The sequence below is a fragment of the Lutra lutra genome, chromosome 9 (genome assembly GCF_902655055.1).
Source record: "Lutra lutra chromosome 9, mLutLut1.2, whole genome shotgun sequence".
NCBI lineage: Eukaryota > Metazoa > Chordata > Mammalia > Carnivora > Mustelidae > Lutra > Lutra lutra.
This window is the reverse complement of record NC_062286.1, coordinates 52,992,580-53,017,393: the sequence shown is the minus strand read 5'-3', so window position 1 is coordinate 53,017,393 and position 24,814 is coordinate 52,992,580. Positions and strand designations below refer to the sequence as shown.

Here is a 24,814-nt window from a genome sequence, read left to right as displayed (position 1 = left end):
AAATGCAACAATGGTGCTTTTTCTCTAGTGGGGAGAGTGACACTAAAGTAACCAATAAATAATAAAATGTCATGTTGTGATTGAGTACTACAAAGAAAAATAAAGCAAGGGTTAAAGAATGGTTGAAGGAAAGGCTATTTTAGGCAGAATGGTCATTTTAAGATCTGCTTGAAGAAACACCACTGCAAAGACATATGAATAATGTGAAGAGCAGGAAGGAGGCTGGTAAGCAGGGCCACTATGTTGAGCAACACCAGGATCACTAGTCACACTACTTCATGTATTTCCCATTTATGTTGTTAGGTATAATTTTAGGATCGCCTGCTCTGGTTTTAATTTGTTCTGGTTAAATAATGTAAGTGGATCCTACAAGAAACACTTATCTTTCTTAGGGGAAAAAAACCTACTACAAAATAATTTCGCCACTCTCCATTGCTTCTTTTCCTAAGACCTTCAGCTATTTGGTGAGAGAGGTGCTTACATGATCTCAAAACTGAAAAACAGGTGCTCAGGTCCATATGGTGCTCTTGTGCAATCAGAAATACTCTCCAAGTGGGCGCCTGGGTGGCTCAGTGGGTTAAGGCCTCTGTCTTCGGCTCAGGTCATGATCCCAGGGTCCAGGGATCGAGCCCCACATCGGGCTCTCTGCTCGGCAGGGAGCCTGCTTCCTCCTCTCTCTCTGCCTGCCTCTCTGCCTGCTTGTGATCTCTCTCTGTCAAATAAATAAATAAAATCTTTAAAAAAAAAAAAAAAAGAAAGAATCTCCAAGGATGAAGATACACTACAGGATAGCAAAGGGATGTGGGGAGGTGTTGGTGGGCTCCAGTTGTTTCTCTTCCTATCATGGACACTGTCTTACAACTTCATGACTGGATATCACCAAGGACAAATAGAAAATCTTAAAAGTAGAGAAAAAAGGTACATTACATTCAGAGGTGGGAGGGAGGAAGATAAGAATTACAGCAGACTTCCTATCTGAAACTATGGAAGCCAAAAGATAATGAAGGAGGGAGGTAGCCGGGTGGATATCTGATAATGGTATGCTGGACAAATAGGTGTCCAAAGTGAGAGACAGTAGACAATAACCAGTCACAAAGTTATAGGGGATGGTGTCAGTGGAGAGAGGAAAACAAGAGGAGTCCACCAATCCTTCCCACACATCCCATTTTTGTAATGGTGATAACTCTTCATTCTCGAAGAGTATCTTTTATTTTTATTGTGGTAAAATAAACATAACATAATTATTTTTCCCTTTTAAAATATATAGTTCATTAAGGTTCGTAAGTACATTCGCTATTGTGTAACCATCACACTCTCCATCTCCAGAATGTTTTCATCATCCCAAACTGAAAATCTGTACCCAGTAAACAGTAACTTCCTATCCTCCCTTCCCCTACCCTCTGGAAATCACCATTCTACTTGTGTCTCTATGAATTTGATGATTATAGGTACTTCATATAAGCACAATCATATAATATTTATGCTTTTGTGTCTGGCTTATTTCATTAGGCATAATATCTTTAAGATTCATCCATGTTGTAGCATATAACAGAATTTCAATCTGTTTTAAAGCTGGATAGTATTCCACTGTATATATATAACACCTTTTGTTTATCCATTCATCCATCAATGAAATTTGATTTTTGTGACTAATGCTGCTATGAACATTGGTGTACAGTATCTATTTAAGTCCCTGCTTTCAGTTCTTTTGGGTATATACCCAGAAGCAGAATTGCTGGATCATATGGTAATTCTAGGTTTAATTTTTTGAGGAACTTCCATACTATTTTCCACAGCAGCTGTACTATTTTACAATCCCACCAACAGTACAAAAGGGTTCCAGTTCCTCACCAACACTTGTTATTTTCTGTTTTCTTTGTTCATTTGTTTTTGTTTTGGTGGTAATACCTATTCTAATGAGTGTGAAGTGGTATCTTGCATTTTTGGTTGCACTGTTCCAATTATTGGTCATGTTGCACATCTTTTCATGTTTTTCAGACTCACTACAGAAATATCTATATAAGTCCTTTGCACATTTTTGGGTGTGCTTGGGTGGCTCAGTCATTAGGCATCTGCCTTTGGCTCAGGTCATGATCCCAGGGTCCTGGGATAGAGCCTGGCATTGGGCTCCTTGTTCAGTGAGAAGCCTGCTTCTCCCTCTCCCATTCCCCTTGCTCGTGTTCCCTCTCTCACTGTGTCTCTCTCTGTCAAATAAATAAATAAAATCTTAAAAAAATAAGTCCTTTGCACATTTTTAAATGGAGTTGTTTTTTGTTTTGTTTTGTTTTCGAGTTTTAGACATATTCTGGATATTTAGCCCTTATTCTGATATAGGATTTGTAAACATTTTCTGCCATCCTGTGGGTTGCTTTTTTTCTCTGTTGATAGTGTCTTTGATGCTCAGAAAGTATTTCTCATTGTGCCAGGTCTGAATGATCAAGGCTAGTTAAAAACCAGGGATCTACTATTAATTAAAAAGAGGAGAACGGAGGGGCAGCTGGCTGGTTCAGTCAGTAGAGCATGTGACTCTTGATCTTGGGGTTATAAGTTTGAGCCCCATGTTGGGTGTAGATGACTTAAAAATAGTTTTTTTTTTGTTTTTTTTTTTTTAAGGAGAATGGACATAAAGCCCACAGAAAATAAAGCTGGAAGATAAAGTTGAGGAAATGTCCCATAAAGTGAAACAAAAAGCAAATTTGACAGAAAATAGGAGACAAAGTGTGAGAAAGTTTTCAGAAGTAGAGAATAGAGGCAAGGATATGATTAAATGATACCAAAAATATGTGTCATAACTGAATTAACCTGAGTCCTTTAATTGAAAGAACTCAACAAGTGCCCCAAACTTTAAATTAAAAAGGTTCACACCAGTAGGAATACTTGTTAAATTTTTACTATGCACCAGGCACTGCTTTAAGTCCTTAACATGGATTAATCCATTTAATCTTCAAAACAACATGAGTACTGTTATTATCCCCATTTTCAAACAAATAAACTGAAGTAAAAACGATTATGTAATTTACCCGAATCATTAGTGGTGGAGCTACACTGTGGTCCCTCTGCAGATGATGAACGGATTTGGATGTCAATACTGATGATACCACACATGTACCAAGAGTGCATTAAGAGATTTATTATGCATATAATGAGGTCTTTCATGCCTCAAGGCGCCCACACAGGGCAGAATATGTCTTGAGAGAGTCAGGAGGGGGAGCTGACTTTGGCTTTAATTGTGGTTAGTGAGTAGTGCTGTGATAAGGGTTTTCAGGTACAGGCTGATGGTGGCTCACATGACCTGAGCTTCCCAAAGGAGGAAGCACTGGGCTTATTGCTTTGCCTGCAAGTGGGGCAAGAGGAAAAGAGGGAGGCCTGGGGATCAAAAAGCATCAGCAGTCAAATGTAAAAAGTGGAGACAGATTCTCTATTACAAGCCAAATTCAAGTCAAAGCATTTGCAAAGTAGTAAGGATAAGGAGATGATCCTAAAAGTTTCTGGAGAGAAATAGGTCATAAACATAAAATTAGGAATTAAGAAAATCAGATTTTCTATAGGTAACACAGGAAGACAGAGGCAATGAGCACTACCTTCAAAATTTGGGAGAAACTATCTCTAATCTAGATGTCTTAGTCTGTTTGGGCTACTATAACAAAATAGACTGGATGGTTTTAAAACAACAGAAACCTATTGTCTGCAGCTCTGATGGCTGGGAAGTCCAATATCAAAGTGCTAGCAGACTCAGTATCTGGTGAAAGCCATCTTCCTGATTCACAGATGGCAGTCTTTCTGCCACAGCCTTACATGGCAGAAGGGATGAGGGAACTCTCTAGGGCCTCTTTCATAATGGCACTAATCTTATTCATGACATCTTCACCCTCACGACCTTCCAAAGGCCCCACCTCAAAATACCATCACATTGGGGATTAAGTTTCAACAATTTTGGGGTGACACAGGTGTATTGCACTAGAAGCTGTCCCCAGCCATACCATCAATTAAGTGTGAGGGTGGAATAAAAACATTTCACACAATCAAGATCTCAACAAATTTATCTCTCAGATATCCCTTATCAGGGACTATTGGAGGATGGGCACCATCACAGTTAGAAAGTAAATCAAGAAAGAAGAGGACACAAGGGGCGCTTGGGTGGCTCAGTGGGTTAAGCCTCTGCCTTCGACTCAGGTCATGATCTGAGGGTCCTGGGATCGAGCCCCGCATCGGGCTTTCTGCTCAGCAGTGAGCCTGTTTCCCCCTCTCTCTGCTTGCTTCTTCCTACTTGTGATCTCTCTCTCTATCAAACAAATAAATAAAATCTGAAAGAAAGAAAGAAAGAAAGAAAGAAAGGGAGGAAGAAAGAAAGAAAGAAAGAAAGAAAGAAAGAAAGAAAGAAAGGGGACACAATTCTGTCCCAGTTAAGTTGGGAGTAAAAAAAGTATGAACGAGGAAGACATAGAATTAAGGAAAGCAGGTCTAACAGAAGAGAAGAACGAAGGGAATCCCTAGAATGACAATGAAGGGGCAGTGTGCAGCAGGCTTAGAGAGCAACCTGCTTGGAGTGAAGAAGAGAACTCCAGTCTCTAGAAGAGATGGCTCCCAGAAAAAATGGGAGTGAATATGTCACCTACATGTATAGCCATATGGACAGGTGATTTCACAGCTGGAAGAGTTAGTGGTAAATCACAGAAGACTCAGAGGGAATTATAAGCACCAGGAAAAGACAAAAGAAAAGGCACATGATCATACTACTCTTGGTGAATTAGCTACAAAAAATGAGAGCAAATATACATATAACACTATATGCTAGGCATTGATCTAAATGTTTTACATCTACTAACTCATTTAATTTTCACAACAACTCATTTGGTAGATAAGAAATCTTCAGCAAAGAGATCAAATAGTATTCATTTCTTCTTGTTACTTCAACAAATACCACAAACCTAACTGCCTAAAACACCAACTTATTATCTTACAGTCCTGGAGGCCAAAAGTACCAAAATGAATTTCAGTGAACTAAAGTCAAGGTGTCTGTCTGCAGGCCTGCATTCATCTGGAGGTTCTCAGGGAGAAACCACTTCCTTGCCTTTCTAGAGGACACTCACATTCTTTGGCTTGTGGCCCTCCTCCATCTTCAAAGCAAGCAACAATGCATCTTCTCTCCCTCTGACTTCTGCTTCCATCCTTCCATTGTCTCTCACTGTCTCTCTTTGACTCTGATTCTCCTGCCTTTCTCTTATGAGAACTTTGATGATGACACTGGATCCACCTGGCAGTCCAAGATAATCTCTCCACTTCAAAATCACTTCTACAAAGTCCACTTAACTGTATAAGGTAGCATATCCATATGTTCTAGAGATTAAGGTGTGGGCATCTTTGAAGAGACATTGTTCAGCCTATTATACACAGCTAGCAGCAAAGCCAGGATTCAAATCTAGGTAATCTATTTCCGAGTTCTTACTCTTTTTTTTTTTTTTTTTAAGATTTATTTATTTATTTGACAGACAGAGATCACAAGTAGGCAGAGAGGCAGGCAGAGAGAGAAGAGGAAGCAGGCTCCCCGCTAAGCAGGGAGCCGGATTTGGGGCTCGATCCCAGGACCCTGGGACCATGACCAGAGCCGAAGGCAGAGGCTTTAACCCATTGAGCCACCCAGGTGCCCCCCCGAGTTCTTACTCTTAAGCATTGTACTCTGCTGCCTCTATGACAGTATTTATATAGTCACAATCATGATAACACTAAATAATGGATTTAACAAAATTTGGGAACTAAACACACTGGGAAGACAGGGAGAAAGGAAGTATGTTCGGAGTAACATAATCGAGCTAATTCCCCATATTTCACAGCACAAAAGTGACAGACTAAATAGTCTGAAACTAAAAAAATTCTAAGAATAAACATATGGCCAAATTATTAATATATGAGGATATATATAAAAGAAATAGGGATGTACACATAATCTGTAAAAATGTTGAAAAAAAAAGTTGCTTCAAGGGCCAAGGAGGTGATATTTGTTAAAAGCTTTTTTTTTTTTTTTAAAGCCTGATAAAACTAGCTGATTTTGCAAAACATGTGTAGGCATAGCTTTGACTACAGACATTTAATTAGAAAGCCGTAAGTTGTGAATATGGGAACCCTGTTGGTAGAGTTTCTATTTGCAGTGTCCTCCCTGCTGGTCTCTACTCTCATGTTCCCCAGAGCCCTGACCTTGTCTCCGGATCTTGTTACTCACCTCTGGCTCCTTGCATGATGACTAGACTGGCTGAATTCCTCAGTGTTGGCACCAGTCCTTGGACACAGCTTTGGTATTTGTCCTCCAGCTGCAAGTCTGGGACTCTGGGTGTCTAAACCTCTGCTGTCAGAAGGTATCTAAACCAGACAAGGACTAATGCCAGATTAGTCAGATTGGCTTTGGTGGGTTCCAGGCCTCGTATGTGGGCAGACCTCCTCCTTCCCATATTGATATGGCCTGGAGCCACAAACAAAGACCAGAATCAGGGGCAAAAGTAGACATCATACACCGGAAAGTTCATCCTACGGACAATGAAGAGTAGGAGCCAGGTGGTAGAACCAACACGGAATGAGAAAATGGGGGAAGGAATGGAAGTTTCTTCCAAGAGCAAGGAGTGACAGAGGGAATGGAGGCACAGAAGTGGGCCCTGACTAGGGGTAACAAGCAAATGTACCATAACAAGTGGGTCCTCACTGACGAACACAGTGGCTGTTGGAGGTACAGAGAGGCCGATATGGAAAGTGTCCAATAGGAGTTTGGGTCAGAAACACAGAAGGAAGCACTAGGAGGATACGTTAGTCCTTGGGATTCCCATGCACTTCTTGACGTCAGGGTGAGTCTCATATAGCAGTAATGTGCAAGGTGTCAACTTTGATTCTGTACTTCGGAGACCATATTCAGGGCTCCTTAAAGTTAGGCAAGGAGCACGGTGACAGAGCATCATCCTGAGCACATGCTCCCTGAACTTCAGGGAAAGAGATAGTCTAGCTGGCAGTTTTGGCTATCTGGACTGGATGAGGTTGAAAACTCTGAACACCTAAAGAGGCAGCCTTCCTGATGTGAACAAAACATTCCTGCAGCTGCGGGATTGTGGCAGCTGCCCAGAGGCTGTGACAGGATGGGTGTCCTACCCGCAGATGGAAACCATGCCTGCAAGCTGATTTTAGGCTGGAATTCCCATTCTCTGGGATAATATTTGACCTGCACTGGGGTCATCTTCCATGAGAAATGGGCACAGGGTTAAGGTACCAGACCAGACATTCCTCTGGGATATAGTTGTCTCTACTACTTTGCTATAAGCTGTGGGTCTAGAGACTATAAAATGCCAGACTGGCTTAGAGAAGGTTAGATAAACAAAGCCTACAGCTCTGGATTGTAAGGCAACTTCCAGGGAGCTACTAAATCACCTTGCCTTCTGAATGAGTCAAAGGTGGTACTTTCAGAGTATGAGAGGAGTAAAGGAACATTCCTAATATTCGATGCCTCCAGATATGGTGATGAGCTTTGTTGGGGCCTCAGTAACCCTGAAGGGAGTTCTTTACCAAGGTCACTGGGGTCTCACTGGGGGAATTGGTGTTGTGGTTAGTGAGAAGAGCTTCCGCTGCAGGCTAGAAGAAGGAATGCAGCTGTTTGGCAGGAACTCAGGCTGAGCACCTGTTCAGCTGAACACTTGTACTAGGGAGAGGGAGGTGCTAACAGGGCAGCTCCTCAGCCTCTCTGTTCGGGGTGTCCATCTGGCTCCAGGGGCCCAAGCAATGCTGATGGGTGGGAGGCATGAGTCCTTCAAGGGATGCTTTGCTCATTGGACCTCAGTCTGGAGAGACCAAGGAACTCAGACAGTGAGGGCAGCATGGGACTAACAGCAGCTGGCTCTGGACATTTTGCCCCCAAGAACAGCTAGAATGAGGTGGTCCTCTGGGTCACTGCCCCTCCTTCCATTTCAACCTCAGCAACATTGCTTCCTTTCTTCCTTCCAACTATTTAAAGAAGAGTGGATCCAGTTAACTGAAAGTTTTTGTTTTCCTCAGTCAAGTATGCAAGTGGTATGTGATTATCTACTGTCCTTCTCCACACCACTCCATGTAGTGCATAACTTTTCCTCTAAAGGAACATTGAGCAGTGCTCGCTTCAGCAGCACATATACTAAAGGAACATTGAGCAGGGTGTCTGGGTGGCTCAGTGGGTTAAGCATCTGCCTTTGGCTCAGGTCATGATCCCTCGGTCCTGGGATCGAGTCCTGCATCAGCTTCCCCACTCAGCAGGGAGTCTCCCTCTACCCCTGCCCCTGCTTGTGATCTCTCTCTCTCTCTCTCAGATAAATAAATAAGTAAAGTCTTTTTTTAAAAAAAGAAACATGGAACAAATATTTATTAAGCATTGATTTAATGCTGCGTCAAATCATCAGCTTCCCTGGGCCCCTGTGTGTCCTGAACTGGACCTTCTCTCCCTACACAAGTAGGGTAACTCTACACAAGTACAGTTTGAATCAGAAAGACTCTGTTTGTAGTTGAGGCCTGAAGCACACCAGACCTATAGTTCAATGAAGCATCAATCTGAAGATGCTAGATGGAGAGATAAAAGCAGCAATGAGGCCATGAAAGAGTGGTCAGCCACAGCAAAGGCAGGGCAAGATGAATCTACTTGGTGCCTAGAATCTCTCTCTACCCCACTCACCATGGGCTAAATACAAAAATATCCCATCCCCTTAGATGGGGACGCTGGAACATCTCCAAGGCATAGCTTGGGGAACGTTGGCACCAGTTTGGTCAAGTAGAGTAGAAATGGCTGAGGAAAAGAGATACAGAGGAAGGTCCAAAAACTGTCCAGGAGTGAGCCAAGGCCAAGACTATAAAGGTCCATGGTGTCAGGTTGGAAGCATGGCAAAAAGCAGGTAAAACTAAAAAGTTGGGAGCCAGGTAAAAGAAAGGTGAGGACCAAAGGGGAAAGATGGGGGAAAAAGCCTAGCCAAGGCTTGTAAATTGGACTGAGATGCCCAAACTTCCTTTGTGTTAGTTTTTGGCCTAACACAGGGTAGGAAGGATTATTAAGTAATTTAGAATATAAGTGATAAAAGTGATACTAACAATAATTACTTAATGGTAATGGTGATTTCCGTAAGCTTTTAAGTAACAAGGTAAAAGAGCAAAATACATTTGGAATACTTGGGAAAATATAAGTGCGTACTAGATATTAGTATAAGAGAATTATTGTTCATTTTGTTGGTATAATTGGTAGCATTGTGGTTAATAAAGAGAAAATTCTTAATTTTTTAGAGCTATAAGATAAAATATTTAAGGATGAACTGTCATGATACCTGAAATTAGCTTTGAAATGGTTTAACAATGCACACATACATACACCTAGAGAAGGTCAATATGACAAAATGTTAACTAGTTTTGGAATCAAGTAATTGGTATATTGCTGTTTGGTGTACTATTCTTTCTAATTTTCTGTTTATTTCAATATTTTTCCTAATAAAACTTAAAATAAGGAAGCTAAAACATTAGGTTTTATAAGTGGATGACTCAGAAACTAAAATACAGCCATGTAATAAATTATTGATTATACTCATGAGAAATCAAGACTATGTGGGTGAGAATGTTATCAATTATCAACATTGATCAGAAACTTTTTTAGGTTATTATAGTACATCGTTAGTTTTTTGATATATCGTTCAATGATTCAGTGATTTGTTTGCATGTAATACCCAGTGCTCCTCACAATACGTGTCCTCTTCAATACCCATCACCTGGCTACCTCATCCCACCCACCCCCTGTTTCTGTTTGTTTCCAAAAGTCCATAGTCTCTCATGGTTCATCTTCCTCTCTGATTTCTCCCTCTTCACTTTTCCTTCCCTTCCCCTATCGTCCTCCCTGATATTCCATATGTTCCACATATGAGTGAAACCGTATGATGATTGTCCTTCTCTGTTTGACTCATTTCACTTAGCATAATCCCCACCAGTTCCATCCATGTCAATGCAAATGGTGGGTATTCATCCTTTCTGATGACTGAGTAAATATTCCATTGTATATATGGACCACATCTTCTTTATCCATTCATCTGTTGAAGGGCATCTCAGCTCCTTCCAGTTTGGCTGTTGAGGACTGACCAGAAACTTTTGGCCAAACGTCTTTGACATAGACTCTGCAGATTAAATCTGAATCAGAGCAGGCTGATAAAATATTTTCTTAAGTTCTCCAACAGCTTCGTAGGTGTTTCCTGATTTCAATAATTGAAATATTCATTTGCAAATTGATTTATCTTAAGGATATTGGGAGTGATGACTTTTTTCCTCTTCTGAGTATTTGTATCTGTGAGTCTTATCATTTGTTGCCTAGCATTTTTAATTATGTTGTTGTGACTCCCTAATCTATTACTCAATAATACTGCCACTTCCTTAAGGGTCACAATTTAGAATTCTTGATTTCTCTACCCCCCCCATGCACATATCCCCAAAGTATTTATTTATGGATGGCCTTTAAAGATTCATATTGTGAATATGTTTGCAGAACCCACAAAACTCTACTACTTATGACACAATTTCTGTTTTGCAAACCATTATTTTTAAATAATAGCTTGCATTCTGAAAGCAAAGCTTATCCACATTCTCAATGACAAGAAGGATCCCTATACTATAGGAACAAAAATTCCAAGAATGCCTCCAGGTTCCAAATTTACCCCTCCTGTAATGAAAAATCCAGCAGTGACCTCTCCTGCTGAGGTGGAAGTTTCTGATTGCACAATATTGTGTTCCCTTCCCAGGGTGGCCGGAGCAAACACTCTTTTTTTTTTTTTTTTTTTTTTTTAAGATTTTATTTATTTACTTGACAGACAGAGATCACAAGCAGGCAGAGAGGCAGGCAGAGAGAGAGAGAGGAGGAAGCAGGCTCCCTGCTGAGCAGAGAGCCCGATGTGGGGCTCTATCCCAGGACTCTGGGATCATGACCTGAGCCGAAGGCACAGGCTTTAACCCACTGAGCCACCCAGGCGCCCCGCAAACACTCTTTTGAGACCTCTCTCTCACTAGAAACACAGACTGTTCATTTAGCAATTAGAGCTGTCAGCACAGCAAGCTGGCAAGAGAGAGAGACCAGCTTCTGTCCCTGGGCAGGGAGCCCTTGGCAGAGCCCAGACTTCAAGGCCTAGGGAAATAGGTAGGACACTGACTCTAATTTGTTACTTCCTCAGCACTTGCTTATTCGCGTCTTGTATCCTGGCAAATGACATATGTTTTAATTGCATCTGTATGGCAGAGAGGAAAGTTAGGAAGTGTAGTAAGGAAGAATAGGAATGGTCTGTGGGTTTAGATGGCTTGGGTCTAGATGATGCTGCCTCGTTCACGCATCCCTCCATCCAGCACCCACCTACTGACCATCTATGCTATACCAGCTGCTGAGCTTCATGCCAGGGACTTACTGATGAATGTGACATGGTTCTTGTCTTTGAGGGACACACGGGGAGTGGAAAAAAAAACAAAATGCAAATAAGAGCAACAACAGGTTTCAGACTTTATGGAGCGTAGAGAGGACATACAAATAGGAATGGAATAAAGAAAGAGTTTCCACCTGTCCCTTTGCCCTAAGGAGCCAAATTTGTTAATTGTTTCAGCATACTAATACTTTCCAAGTTCTTCTTTGGGGTTTTCTGTTATCTGACCAGGAAACTGAAATTTCTCAAATTTTGATGATACATGCTATTCATGCATTTTATTTTAGCCTATAAGACGTACTGAGCCTGTGATAGCTATTTAGGTGTTGCATGTATATAAATCTTGTCTCCCCGAGATTCCTTACTTGATGATCGTGATGGTGCTGTACTTCCACACAGTGGTAAGCACAGTGCTAATTATATACTACTACTCAGTATACTGTATATTCAGTATATATATACTACTCAGTAGACATTTTTAATTGAACAGCTACAGAGTTATTACAAGACCCTTCATCTTTCTATCTCTCAGATGTTACATGTGAAAAATGAAGGCATTTCCCTGCCCTCTTTACCCCCTCCTAGAAGTGATGATCAAGGGCTCTGAAGAATGAATATATTCTTTCACATAATTCAAGATACAGGTGTCAGGGAAGGATCAAGGGTAGTGCCCTTTGCTAGTCAAGACTCTTTAAGTACAGCTGACAGAAACCCAACTCCAGATTCCCTTAAGCAGAAAGGGAATTTGTTGGTTCAATTAATTGGAAAGCTCTAGGATTAGTATTATCTTCAAGCATGGCTCGATCTAGGTGTTCAAGCAATGTCATTAAGCCCTATTTCTTTTTTTTTTTTAAAGATTTTATTTATTTATTTGACAGAGAGAGATCACAAGTAGACGGAGAGGCAGGCAGAGAGAGAGAGAGAGGGAAGCAGGCTCCCTGCTGAGCAGAGAGCCCGATGCGGGACTCGATCCCAGGACCCTGAGATCATGACCTGAGCCGAAGGCAGCGGCTTAACCCACTGAGCCACCCAGGCGCCCTTAAGCCCTATTTCTTAAACCCTCTCTTACCTCTCTTCTATGGTAGGAAAAAAGAACACACGCAGCTTTTGACTTTATGATTCTGACAATTTTCAGTTCCAGAAAAAGATAGAGTCTTGCTCTCCATCCATGGTTCCAGCACATCTCATGTAGTGACACTGATTGTCTATAATTGTGTCACATGACCCTTCATTTCACTACTGTGGACATTAGGAGGAAGCATCACAACTGTCTAGCCTTAGGCACTTTCCCACCCCTGCCCCATGATGGGCGTACAGCACTGTGATTGATACTACCATCAGAACTGCTAAGGACAGGGAAGGGAATGTTCTCCATGGAAAAAGGGATATTGGGCAGACAACAGATATCCACAGTTTCCTCAACCATTCTTACCTACTCTAGAAGCAGGGAGAGTTCAAGTACATATGTGGGCAGTGGAACCTACTGAGGGACCATTATTTATCTTTTGGTGGATGACTGCATCTTGACTTCCCTTTCCAAATGCTGATGACCTCTAACTAGTAGAAAGTAAGGTAACTGCTTTAATTTGTCCCTTACTAGTTCTCCTCTCCTACTCATAGATGAGGTAAGTGGGCTCCAAGCAGGTTGTACTCCTTGTCATAACTCGGGGGAAGCTGTGGTTTATTTTATAGGTGGGTCAAGGCATGATACATGGCCAGGTCACCTCAGAGTAAAGAACAAGGAGCCAAGGATGAAACACACTGCAGGCTCCACGTCTAGATGGGAGCTGTAGTGTCCAGTGCTTGTCTCAAAGCCTATCTGTAGACTGTGCCCATCAGGGATGAGATTTGATGGGCTCTACTCAGGGGCTTATCAGCAAGCGTATGAGCAAAATAAGTGCCCCACACCAACTACTGGTGGACTGGGAGTTACTAATAATTTTTCCAGCTCTTCCAACTCCTCCATATCTACCCTAGGAAAGAGAAATTTCTGATCTGATTGATTAGATTGTAAAATGTTAATTGGGTCCTGTTCATTAGTGATCAAAATCATTTGTGGGGGGCGCCTGGGTGGCTCAGTGGTTTAAAGCCTCTGCCTTCGGCTCAGGTCATGATCTCAGGGTCCTGGGTAGGGCTGAGTAGGGCTGAGTAGGGCTCTCTGCTCAGCAGGGCGCCTGCTTCCTTCTCTCTCTCCTCCTGTCTCTCTGCCTAATTGTGATCTCTCTCTCTCTCTCAATCTGTCAAATAAATAAATAAAATATTAAAAAAAATTATTTGCGGTTGGAAGATTCACTTCCATCTGTGGTAGGGGATGCAGGCTCAGTTGGGACCGTGAACCAGAGTGTTGTGGCTCAATCCACATGACTTCTCCATTTGGCTTGGGTTTCTTCCACCATAACAACTACGTTCTAAGAAAGTATTCCAAGAAAAAAGGAGCGAGTAACCAGTTCTCTTAGGCCTGGATTCAGAAGTCCCAGAAAAACGTATCCATTTCAGTCTATTGGTAAAATCAGTCACAAGGCCAGGCTGGATTCAGTAAGAGGGGAAATTAATTTCATCTCTTGATCTAAGGAGGGGCATACACATTGAGGGAAAGGAAGAATTTTATTATTGTTGGAGGCCCTCTTTGGAGAGACTAGCTATCACAGTTTGGGCTTTACTCTTATACAATAACATTGCACATTTTTAATCTTTTAAAATATTTCCCACTTGATAGTCAAACAGTACTATCTTACTTAAATTGCTTATCCTTAATTATTAGTGAGGTTATAAAAATTACATATATATACACACTCAGATATACAGTTGACCATTGAATAATGCTGGGGTTAGGAGCACCCACATCCCCATGCAGTAAAAAAAATCCATATATAACTTTTAACTCCCTCAAAACTTAACTAACAGCCTATTATTGTCTGGAAGCCTTACCAGTAACATAAACAATCAACTGACACATATTTTGTATATTATATGTATTATATACTGTATTTTTACAATAAAGCTAGAGAAAATAAAATATTAAAAATCATAAGAGAAAATATATTTATAATACAGTACTGTATTTATTGAAAAAAATCCAGGTATAAATGAATCTGTGAAGTTCAAACCCATTTATATATATAGCCATTTGAATTTTTTTCTAAGAAGTGTCTTCATAACTTTGCTCATTTTCTCCCTATGATATCTTCCTGATTCATAGGAGCCATTAATATGTCATGAATATTAATCCTTTGATGTTTGTTGCAAATATTTTCTTCACATTTGTGCTCTAACTTTATTTATTTTTGCTATTTGAAATTTCAAAAATGTTATGTAGTCAAATCTATTCAATGTTTCCCTTCAGGTATTCTGAGTTTCACATACTCCTTGGAAAGGCCTTCTCTATCTTAACATCATACAATCCTGTCCTCCATCTTTTTCACTGTGTATAGTTTTCAAAGATTTACATACAGAGGTAATATGTTTTCCTATCAGTTACATGAATGGGGTATATATTATCTCCTTGTTAGTCATATTTGTTACATACATATTTCAAATGTAGCAATTTAGTGATACCATTTTGGATTGAGTACAAAATCCAAATTTTCATAGAGTTGATTTGCTGACTAGATTCATAATACTGCATTAATGCTTAAAAGCATTTTCTTTCCAGGATCTGATACTAACTTCTGTTTTATTTCATTACTTTTTAAATATATTTTACTACATTTTAATATTTTGCTTGTTCATGCATCTGGAGGTTACTTTGGATTATAAACCACTTACCACAATAACATTTATTAAGTAATCCTCACTCACTTATTTCAGTGGTGTCTCTTTTCATCATGTACTAAATTTTGACATACTTGATACCATTCACCATAGTCCAATTTATAGAAGAATACTACATTATTTTGATTATAGTTACTTTGTTATACATTTTAACATCTAAGAGGGTGAGATTCCCTTCTGTGCTATGCTTTATGTTTTATGATATAGTCTGTTTCTTTCACATAGTTATTCTTACTGATGTAAAAGTTAGGTGGTATGCCAGGAGTCCAGTCAACCAAGGTTTCTAGAATGGCTCTAGTAATGAGATAGGAGATTATACAGTTCTACCAAAAGAAAGAAGATATAATGCAGGGGCCCAAACCTATGGGTGGGGGTGGGGGTCAGCATGGGCTTGAGATACACAGTGAGAAAAGGGAAGGGAATGCCACAATGCTAGAGGTATATGAAAACCCTGGGTCAATAGGGATGGGATATGTTTAATCATTTTTAATTTAATTAATGAAACACTTTTAATATTTCAATTTTTAAAAGCTAAAAACTATTTTATGGACAAAATGGTATGTTGTATTAATAAACATCCAATGATTCAAAAAATATGAAGAAGGCAGCAAATGTTTCCACAAATAATATTATCCAGAGATAACAACTATTAAATTTCCTTCCACGTACCTCTCTTTTTATTTAACCATACACACAGGCAGGACCATTGTACACATGATGTTCTCTAATCCTCTTTTTCATGTGGAAAAATATTGTGGATATCTTTTCATGTTAACATATCCAGACTAACATCATTTTTAATGTGTGTGTAGAATTCCATTGCTTGTATGTATGTCATAATTTATTTAACCAGATCCCTATTAATGAACTTCTATTTCATTTATATATAGTATATTATTTCATTTATCTATATGATATATAATATATATAATATATAATACTGGCATTAACACTCTTGCAAATATACCTTTAGATATTTGTATTATTCACTCCATACGATAATTTATAGAGGCAAAATCCTGAGTAACTTTCTCCCCAAAGGTTACCTTTATAGAGAATTTTGTACTAAACATTTTTTGTTTTTCTTTATAATCTACCCCACCTATAATGACTTTTAAATGACCACATGGAAGCTTTTTAAATTCTCGTGTAGGTCAAACTAATCTATTCTCCTTTATGATTTATGACTTTTGTTTTGTGCTTAGAAATGTCTCTCTCCTCCATATATTCACTATATTTTCTATTAGGACCAGTTTTAATTTTTTTTACATTTAAGTGCCAAAACATCTGAAATTTATCTATTTGATTTAGAAATTGAGGTAGAAAATCCAGCTAATTTTTTTTTTCCAAGCTGGTTAACCAGTTGTTCCAATAGCAAGGGTTAGAATAATCTGTTCCTTTTCTTTCCTTCCTTCTTTCTTTCTTTCTTTCCTTCCTTCCTTCTTTCTTTCTTTCTTTCTTTCTTTCTTTCTTTCTTTCTTTCCTTCTTTCTTTCTTTCTTTCTTTTTTAAGATTTTATTTATTTATCAGATAGAGATCACAAATAGGCAGAGAGGCAGGCAGAGAGAGAGGGGGAAGCAGGCTCCCTGCTGAGCATAGAGCCCTTTGCAGGGCTCCATCCCAGGAAGGCAGAGACTTTAACCCACTGAGCCACCCAGACACCCCTAGAATAATCTGTTTCTTAAGAAGGATAATACAGGGGCGCCTGCGTGGCTCAGTGGGTTGGGGCCTCTGCCTTCAGCTCAGGTCATGATCCCAGGGTCCTGGGATCAAGCCCCGCGTTGGGCTCTCTGCTCAGCGGAGAGCCTGCTTCCTCCTCTCTCTCTACCTGACTCTCTGCATACTAGTGATCTCTGTCTGTCAAATAAATAAAAAATAATAATAATAATAAAATCTTAAAAAAAAAAAAAGAAGGATAATACAGGGGCGCCTGGGAGGTTCAGTTGTTAAACATCTGCCTCCGGCTCAGGTCATGATCCCAGAGTCATGCGATCGAGCCCCAGCCTGCTTCTGCCTCTCCCACTCCCCCTGCTTTTGTTCCCTCTCTCACTGTCTTTCTCTCTATGTCAAATAAATAAAATCTTTAAAAAAAAAAAAAGAAAAAGGATAATACAACCCCTTTCCCTGCTCCCTTATAGAAACCAAGGAAGATGTTGTTCTGGGGTAAGAATGTAATTCAGTCACTAAGAACATTATAGTAATCTCCACAGCCTTGGCCAAGTCTTTGTGCAACTGAGGAAGTCCATAAAGAGCTACTGGGCTTCTTATTCTCAGCAAGCCAGAATGAGCACAACGTGGGAGGCCAGAAAGGGGAGAGGAACTAACAGCATTCTGCATAATAATGGGAGACTCGGACACAAGTGTGAGAGGCTCTAGATATTCAAGTGAAGAAATGCCTGTCCTCTTTGAGGGTTTATACTGAATCAGGAGTCACATATGTCCGATTTAATAGTTCCTTCTTTTGTCCATTCATTCATTTATTCAACAAATACTTATGGAGTGCATACTGTGTGTCATGTACTGAGGCTGGATTTCAATGCCCCAGTTGTCCCTCTGGCCAGTGGCCCCAGGCTGGGACAATATCCCTTAGAAGGAGAATCTTGAACCAGTGTCTGAAGGAGGTGGAGGACAACTGGGGGAAGAGCATTCTAAGTAGAGAGAATAGCAAGTGCAAAGGTTCTGAAATGGAAATGAGCCTGGCATATTTAAGGCAAAGCAAGAAAGGCTCACATGGCTGGAATGAAGTAGGAAAGAGGGAGAGTAGTAAGTGCCGAGATAAGTGGGAGTGTACATAGTGTAGCATCTTGTAGGTCATTGTAAGTTACTTTTACTCTGAGTGAGATGATCTGACTTCATTTTAGAAGGATTTCTTCTGTTGCTGGGCAGGAATAAACTATAGGAGAAGCAAGGGGCACAAGAGGGAGATCAGTAAGGCAAGGATGATCCCCATCATTCCCCCATGGACCGAGATGGCAGCAGTGAAGGTGGTGAGAAGTAACTGAATTCTGGATATATTTTCAAGGCAGAACTGACAGGACTTGTAGCTGGCTTAGATGAGAGAGGTGAATGAGAGGAGTCAAATGTGACCCCACAGTCATGGCATGGAAGACTGGAGGGACCAAGTTGCCCATTTATTGAGATGGGGGAAGACATCTCAGTGGGAGGAGAAAATCTGGGGAGAAGCCTAGGATTTTGGCTTTGGACATGTTAAGTTTGAGATGTCCGTTAGACATCCAAATGGAGACAAGTAGATAGTTAGATTTATGAGTGTGGATTCCAGGAAAGAGGTCCAGTTAGAGATATGATTATGGGAGTTGGAAGTCTATAGATGGTGTTCAAACCCACAAGACTGGATGGTATCACCAAAGGAATAAGTGTAGATGCAGAGGAGGAAAGGTACCCCGCTGGCCTTCTTGCTGTATTTCAAAGACTGGAACTCATTCTTGCATCTTTACCCTTTACCAAGAACGTTCTACTAAACATTTACAGCACTCCCTACCTGGCTTCATTTAAGCCTCTTCCAAATATTACCTCTTCAGAGGTCTTTCCTTGATCACTCTATCTAAATAGTATCCCATCCTCTGAAAACCACTAATCTATCCTTTACCTTGCTTTGTTTTTCTTCATAGCCCTGCTCCTTTCTTAAACTCATATATTCATTTGTTTACTTATTTATTGTTTGCCTTCACAAGGTCAGGATTTGGCCCTTTTTTTCAAGTATTTCTTAGTCATTTACCTTAGTTTGGATTTCCCTAGAGGTAGACCTGAAATGACAGTTTGAGTGTGATTGCTTCTATGAGCCACACCTCCAGGGAATACCAGCAGGAGTGTGGAGAAGTGAGGCAGAGATGAGAAGACCCCCCAAAAAGGATGCACTATCCACAAGTCTTCACTGCATGTAACTGGGCCTGCAGAGGAACCTGGCCCTCCAAGAACACACCCTGGGGGGTGTGGTTGCTGACATAGTCACACACCAATTCCTGTTATTCACCAAAGAATGGCTCTTTCTGGGGTATGTTAATTCTTATGTACTCCTGGTTTGAGGGACCTACTTGCCCTTGGCCATGCCATGTTCTGGCTGCTGAAGAAAGTCAACAGGCAAAAAGATGCAGATCCTGCAGATGGGAAGTGGGATGGGGTGCACTATAAGACCCAAGGTATTGGGGTGGAGCCATAACACCATCTGCTACATTATTCTACCCCAACACCTAGAACTGATACATAGAAGATACTCAATAAATACAAATAAATACTGTTTACATGTTAAATAAACATCATAGGTGTTTTCTGGGGAAGAAAGATCTTATTTTGCATTCAGCTCTTAAGTTCCCCTCACTACATTGTGATTTCCTGTCCTTTTCCCCGATCCTTCAGTAGAGTGGAATGCACTTGGAGGGTCCTCTGTGGTGGTGGTATGGACATTGAAGGAGCAGAATCTATGGGGGATGTGTCTAGGAGCCCCAGGTAGACAAGTGGCAAGCTGGGAGGAGCATAGCCAGAATAGATAACTCAAGGGAAGATAAGAGGGATATCTGACAAATGCCTACTTTTCCAATGCCTACCAGACGAAGCTGACTCTTTCATGAGTGTTTGGGCATCTATCTTTCCCCTCCCACCCAGATGTCAAATAAGAAATTCTAGTGTATCTTTGAGTCTATTCCTGGATTCTGTTTTGTTTGAGGGATCCTTATCTCTAGTCTTTTGCCATTCCCGAAATGGGATTTAACTCTCTAAAGCCACCTGGGTTTGGTTTGGTTTTGTTTTCATTTTTTGTTTTTTTGGTTGGAAGCTTATAGTATTATTATTTTTTTAATTTGCCTTCCTAAGTCTGTCTTCAGTAAGTGACCCTTGAGCTAACTCTTAAAGGAGCTGTAGGAGTGTGCAGGTAGAGGAAGCAACAGGTGCCAGAGGGAACGGCCAGAAGTTTGTGTGACCAGAGTACAGAGGTCAAGGAAAGATGGCATATGGGGAGGCTGGACTTGTCAGCAGGATTTGGTATAGTTTGTGTGGCAGATTGTATTTCTCATAGATGGCCACGATGCCTCCCATCTCATATGCTTATCTATAGTGTGACCTGATACTCTTTCAATGGAGAGGTAAAGGATATGTCCCCTCACCTTGAATCTGGATAAATTTGCCTATAACCAACAGAACTTAGACATGACACTGTGTGAACCCTCATAAAGGGTTATGTAGCTTTCACCTTATTTGCTAGAGCACTTGTACTTGGAACTCTGAAAAGTCACATAAGGCAGGAGGCCACCATGCTATGAGGAAACCAAGCTAGATAGAAAGGCTACATGAAGGTGCTCTAGTCAGCAGACCTAATAATCTCCATATAGCCCAGGTTCCAGATGTGGAGGGATTGAACCTTCTGATGATCTCAGTAACCAGCTCTGGAGACACCCCCAGATAAGGGCCTAGACATCAAGAACAGAGCCAAACCATTCCTCCTACGCCCTCTCCAAATCTCTGACCCACAGAATCTACAAGTCCAACAAAATGGTTAGTGTTTTACCCTGCTACATTTAGAGTCATTTGTTACATTGCCATAATAACTGGAACAGTGTGTTGGGGTCTGGGATTTATCCTGAAGGCAACAGGGCAGAGTGGTTTCAGGCTATGGAGGAACCTAGTCACGCACGGGATTTAGAAGACTTATTTCAGCAGCAGTGTGTACGAAGCCTGAGTGCTGCCCAAGGCCAGGGAGTACCAATAATATGGGATCTGATGTAATGACAGTCCCTATAGACATGCAAGGGAGCAGCTCCTGCCACTGTGCATAAATTGTCAGCAGCCACAACCAGAAGAAAGTACGCTACCCATGAGGCTTGGGTAATAATCCAGGTAGGAGAAGAGGATGGTTTGAGCTAGGGTCAGGGACATTGCAAAAATGTTCCAGAGGTTGATCCAGAAGAACCACTGGGCAGATCCTAGAGAGGGGTGAGGTCAGAGAAGTCTGGAATGACTTTCAAGCATCTGGCTCATAGAGGATGGTGGTGTAATTCCCTGGGTGAGAGACCACAGGAGGAGTGATCATTTTGAAGGGAGAGATGATCCGTCCTAACAGATTTGCATGTCTTAAGGTACCTGAGAAATGTCTAGACATCATTTGGATATATGACAGCAGGCTGGGCTATAAGTAATGTCTTTGGGTGTTAATAGCGTATATTTGGTAATTAAAGCCAGGGAGGTAAATGATGTGGCAGTTGGATAAGTTATTGAATGAGAAGAAAGAGGGGGCTGGGACTGAACACGGAAGAAGGAAGATGTTTAAGGGATAGGCCAAGGTAAAGGACCTCATCAAGAATTTTCTGAGAAGGATTTACTGGAGAAGCGGCTGAGAGAAATAGAAGTTGTCTGGCTGTCAGAATAGCCAATAGAGGCGATAATCTGAATAAAAAAGAAAATGGTCAATAATATCCCATGTCTCAAAGAGCAAGGAGGATGAGGACTGAAAAGTGGCACTGAATCTCGTCATTATAAGGTCGTTGGTGCCTTTAGAGAGAGCAGCTTCTGTGGAGTGGGGGGAATAATGAACAACGGGCAGTGTACAAGGACTTACTGCAGAGTGAAAAGGAATATGAGTTCCCGAAACATGCAGGGAAAGAGAAAAGAGCATTGAAATCTAAAATGGCAGGGGGAGGGAGGGAGAAGGGGGGCTGAGTGGGATGACTCAATCCTTTGTGATTTACACTGCAGGCCTTTGTCCCTGGGAGAGGCAGGACAGTGGTGGTGAGCACAGGCCCTGGGGCCAGCCAGCCTGCGTTCAGACCCCAGCTTCACTACTGCTCAGGACCCATGGCAACTTGGGCAAATTACCTCCCTTCTTAGTCCTCATCTGGAAAATATAATTATAACCGCTTCTTTGGTTCTGGTGAGTGCTTAGAAGAGCACAGAGTAAGCACCCAGGAAATGTGAGCTATTGATATTATTAATAGTATTCTCATCATCAATTACAGCTGTAAATTCTGGCTTTTTCTCTCAGGAACATCTACTGCTCCTGCTCTGGGGCACTGATTTTCAACGTGTGGCCCAGGGACCTCCATAGGTCCCCCGAATTCTTTCAGAAGGTCTGGGGAAACTGTTTTCATGAATGAAAACCGATTTTGTCACTTTCTCAGGAGCACCGAGTGAGTGCCCTTTGCCAGAGGCGATGTGATGTGTGAGATACCAAGAGATCAATGCAGAAAATCCAGCTGCCTTCTATCAAACCAGATACAAAAAAGATTTTCAAAAATGTAAAAGAATGCCACTCTTCTCTCTTATTTCTATTGTGTTTTAGGAAATACAGTTAATTTTCCTAAAAATGTGGTATTTATATTTATAGGTTTATTATCATTATTTTAGATGCTTACAAACCACATATTTAAAAAAGTTATCTGTTTTAATTTCTAATACAGTAAATATTCAAAAAATATTATCCACATAAACAAAAGCTCTTTGAGTTTGCCCCTCATTTTTAAGAATGTAAAGGGGAACCAACACCCAATGTCTAAGAATCATTAGTTTAGAAACCAATACAGAATCAGAATAGGAGATGTTAACAAGATGTTTCTCTGATCACCCAGGACTACTTGCTTTTCCCTAAAGAAATGATTTCTCTTTACAGCTCTGAATCTTTCCATGTGCTATTCCCCTAGTTTGTCTATTTACCTTTCTTTGCCTGTCAGAACTCGGCACGTCTTTTAAAACACCTATAACCCAGTTTTCCTGGCTTATGGTGACAACAATCCTCAACTTCCCTTTATGGAAGCTGTCCTGCATCAAATGTGCTTATGCTCCTTTCCCATAGTCTCTTTTACTGCTCACCAACCACAAACATAGAAAGAGCTATGTGCCAATCTTAGAAGAAGCAGGAGGGCCTTGTCATCTCCACTGTGACCAGTGTCCCTCATGAAAACCCGTCCCCCCTGGTCCTACACTCCATGGTCCCAAAGCAGGAATCTTGAGTTAAACAACTGCACTATCCCTTGACTTCAGTTTATAGCTATAGCCATGCTCCAATCTGAGCAGAAGTGGGAGAATGACCCCCTCCCCGGGTCTTGGTGAAACTCTGTCACCTGGGCCCCCACGCTTCTTGTTCACTGGCTCTCACAAACCTGCTACTTTAGCTTTGCTCACAAGCCCTTTTCTATCAGAGTCAGACATAGTCTGTGCCCAGTTGAGAAATAGGATACCCTGTTCTTCATACTTTCTTCTCTCTTGTACTCCTCCAGGGGCTCGAGCACTAGAAATAACTTCACAATAGCAGCGTTTTGCCAGGTTCTGAATCTTAATTTAAGCTTAGATCCCCTGGGATCCCTTATTGTCCTTGTTGTTATTATTACTGTCATTCTTCTATTCCTCATATACATTCCGATCCTCATGGTAATTCTTTAAGAAACATGCTATCCCATTGTACTTGCTATCTATAGCTTTGTAACAAACTACCCCCAAATTTAGTGGCTTTCAACAACACTTCTCTTAGTTTCTGTAAGGTCAAGAGTCTGGGCTGGCTTAGTGGGGTCTCCAGCTGCAAGGGCTGGATCACACTGGGCTATGGTCATGGCAAGCCCCTACAGGGAAAGAATTTGCTTCCAGGCTGACTTACAGTCATGCTGGCAGGATTTAGTTCCTTGCTGGCTGGAGCCTGGAGGCCTCTCTGCATTCTTTGCCACGTGGGGCTCTCCAACATGTCAGCTTGCTTCATTAAAGCACATAAGCTAAGAAGAGAAGAAAGAAAAGCCAGGAGGACAGAAGTCAGTCTTTTGAATCCTCGTCATGGAAGTCACATCCTATCACTTTTATGGTGTTCTCTTTTTGGAAGGAAGTCACTAGGTCCAGCCCACATTTGAAAGATTATACAAGCACATGAAGACCAGGATCCCTGAGGGCCATCTTAAAAGAGAACTGCCACACTCACTTCCCTGCATGGTGACCTTGATACTCAGTGAGGCTTAATAATTCAACCAAGGTCACTTGGTCAGGGAATAGCACAACTGGATTTTAACTTAAGTATTTCTGACCCCAAAGCTTACCTCTAGAACTTATTTTGTATATTCTTACGTTGTGTTTGTCATGGTGGCTATCTCTGTCACACAACTGCAGCCTTATTAAGCATAGAGGATGCTTGGGATGCCTGGGTGGCTCAGTCAGATAAGCATCTGCCTTCAGCTCAAGTCATGATCCTGGATTCCTGGGATCGAGTCCTGCATCAGGTTCCTTGCTCAGAGGGGAGCCTGCTTCTACCTCTGCCTGCAGCTCCCCCGCTTGTGCTCTCTCTCTCTCTGACAAATAAATAAAATCTTAAAAAAAAAAAAAAAAAAGCGTAGAGGATGCTTATGTGCCCTGGAGTGACAAAAATCTTGCTGAGTAAATGGATGACTATGTGAAATCAATTAAAATAGTCCATATGTTGGAACTGTGCATACAGAAGCTGCTAAACCAAGGTTCATTATAAAACAGAACTGGACAATAGAGCATAGGTCCAACTAAGAAGGGCGGAGAACAAGTGAGCAAAGGGATGACCCGGATACACTGTTGACTCTTTGGAACTTTTCAGATTTCTCTTCCTTCTGTATGAAACATAGGCTATCTGTTTCAGTGAGCAGAAACAAACCCTGTGTGCAGCC

The 24,814-nt window shown here is 41.2% G+C and overlaps 1 protein-coding gene across 1 annotated transcript in view; it reads right to left on the bottom strand.

The window, feature by feature from the left end:
* The window catches only part of PAIP2B (poly(A) binding protein interacting protein 2B), a 59,108-nt gene extending 35,214 nt beyond the window's left edge, over window positions 1-23,894 (bottom strand). Inside the window, exon 1 of the mRNA XM_047744999.1 lies at window positions 23,794-23,894. The gene's annotated coding sequence lies outside the window, so the exon portion shown is untranslated. The remainder of the gene's footprint in view (window positions 1-23,793) is intronic.
* Between the last annotated feature and the right edge of the window lie 920 nt (window positions 23,895-24,814).